This window comes from Dermacentor andersoni, chromosome 5, assembly GCF_023375885.2.
Source record: "Dermacentor andersoni chromosome 5, qqDerAnde1_hic_scaffold, whole genome shotgun sequence".
Taxonomy (NCBI): Eukaryota; Metazoa; Arthropoda; class Arachnida; order Ixodida; family Ixodidae; genus Dermacentor; species Dermacentor andersoni.
In genome coordinates, this window is record NC_092818.1 from 149,406,297 (window position 1) to 149,407,643 (window position 1,347).

Genomic DNA, 1,347 nt, shown 5'->3' on the forward strand with positions numbered 1-1,347 from the left:
GTGTGACACAAACACCGATACCCCCGCCGATAATAACCTGCAGCGACCGATTTCCAGGCCTGGCTTGGTGCACTCATTTATCCCGATGACGCGAGCATACGTCGACGTACATCGGCATGCAGCTGATGCACGTGGATTTATTCTTACAGGGAGCTTTAACCGACCGAGCACTCGTTCTCGCTAATACGGTGGAGAGTTCGCGATGTTCAAGTGCTTTGCAATAACTAATCATGGCCGTAATCCTCCAAGTTGATCGGACGTACAAGAGTGGCTCTGTACTTCTTTAGGCGTCCGTACGCTGCTTATTTGCTGATGGGCAGAAGGTCGAAAGTGTAATTTTATGGGCGAGGAAGGTGAATTTAGACGGCGAAGATAATGAAAACACGCCCGCGTATTAAAAAGAAACGCAGATACGTTGAGGATGACTGTTTCTTCAGTGCTTTCGGAATATTTTAACATTGGAACCAAAAGCGTCCAAAGGTGACCGTATCGATCTTTGTAACCACAGGATAGCATATGCTTGCTTGCCACATTACAGATAGGTCCTCGAGTTCCCAAAAGGGTAATGGCGACATCAGTTGGGCTCCCGCCCATTACATTCTATTCAGGGCCCTCTACATATTTTTTGAGCGCATATGTATTTATCATTCTGGATAAGCTCTTGCGTGCATAAGCAGTACAGGATGGCTCACGGAAATGCGTAGTGCTTTGTACACTCGTTACCATGTATAGCATTGTCGTGCCACGGCTAGGTTTGGCTGTGTTTCACGCCGGCGGACAGAAGAGCCAGACAGACTGCTTTCATCACGTTGCGTGCATGTGTCCGATGCATGGTGCGCATATGCAGACCTTTACGGCGGCATTCTGGTGGCACAGTGTAAGCGCAATTTTCGCTGTGTTTCTCGTACTCTTTGCTTGACCTTTCCCGGCAGCACTTCGCAGACGCTATGTTTTGGTACGTGCATTAAAGTTGCACATGTGGTGGAAGGAGAGTCTTTTGTATGCATTGAAGGCGATGTTTGTGACGTCTACGAACTTTGAACAGACAAACAGTTGCGATATACTTAATATAACAAGCATAACTCTTATTGGACATTAGTGGGTATAACAGGGGTTGTATTGTATGTACAGATTCTTGTCGTGAAATTTTATTCAGTTTCTATCATCCGTCCAGGTTAGTGGCCGACCTCGGCGATAACGGGGCCGCGACTGCTTGCGAAGCAATCGTGAAGGGCAAAAAGAAAAAAATCTGGAAATGAAAAGAATCGTTACACAATACGGGCACAGAAATACAATACAGAAGGAGGTCGCATAATCTAGAACGGCACATTTTCTTTATTGATGTGA